Below are 797 nucleotides of genomic sequence, written 5' to 3'. Positions count from 1 at the left end.
GGTCAAGTCTACCAGAGTTAGGGTGGAGTCTGGACATAGTCACTCTAGACATTAGCAGCCCATTGCCTTTGAGGCACATGAACTTCCTCCTGTCATCACTAGAAGGGGAAATCTCACAGTAGCTGCTGCCCTGCAGGTGGCAGCTGGGAGCCTGGGAACTTCTTTAAGAACAGGTGTTGGAGTGGAGGCTCTGAAATGACATCAAGACCTCCTCCCACATCCATCTGTTTCTCATACAGGGACACCTCCAATGATTCTGCTCTGCATTTCTGAATGAGGACTTCAAAGTGTTCTCACTCCTCTTGTCTTTTGCACTATGCTCACAAGCCAATTCTTCCCTACTTCTCACATAGCTGTTCTTGAGTTGAGCTTCAGTTCTGCTTTCTCCAGATCTTGGACTCTGGCTTACTAGTGTCTCCACAGTACTCTAAGAATCTTCCTTGGTTAATTGTGGTTATTGACAAACTTCCAAGGAAATGCTATATAGATAGAGGATTACATATGGAGAAGTTGTAGTCTTTCAGGAATAGATTCCCAGATGAGCACAGAAACCCTCATTGTTGCCAGTCAGAGAGGAGGCTGACAGAGGTCTGTGAAGTTCTTTGTTCTGTGCCCACATAGATCCTACCAAGGTATATACCCTGAGTGATGGGAAATTCAAGGGAAGTAAATTAATTGTAAATTCCTCACCCATAGTTTCTTTGCACATGGAGCCTTGATATCCGGAGGTTCCAGAGCATCTGGTTTTCTGTGTCTTAGATCCATTTAGATAACCTATCATTCTCAACAATGAAAAA

The sequence above is a fragment of the Dipodomys ordii genome, unplaced genomic scaffold, assembly GCF_000151885.1.
Source record: "Dipodomys ordii isolate 6190 unplaced genomic scaffold, Dord_2.0 Scaffold277, whole genome shotgun sequence".
NCBI lineage: Eukaryota > Metazoa > Chordata > Mammalia > Rodentia > Heteromyidae > Dipodomys > Dipodomys ordii.
The sequence above is the reverse complement of the archived record's forward strand: the minus strand, read 5'-3'. Positions refer to the sequence as shown.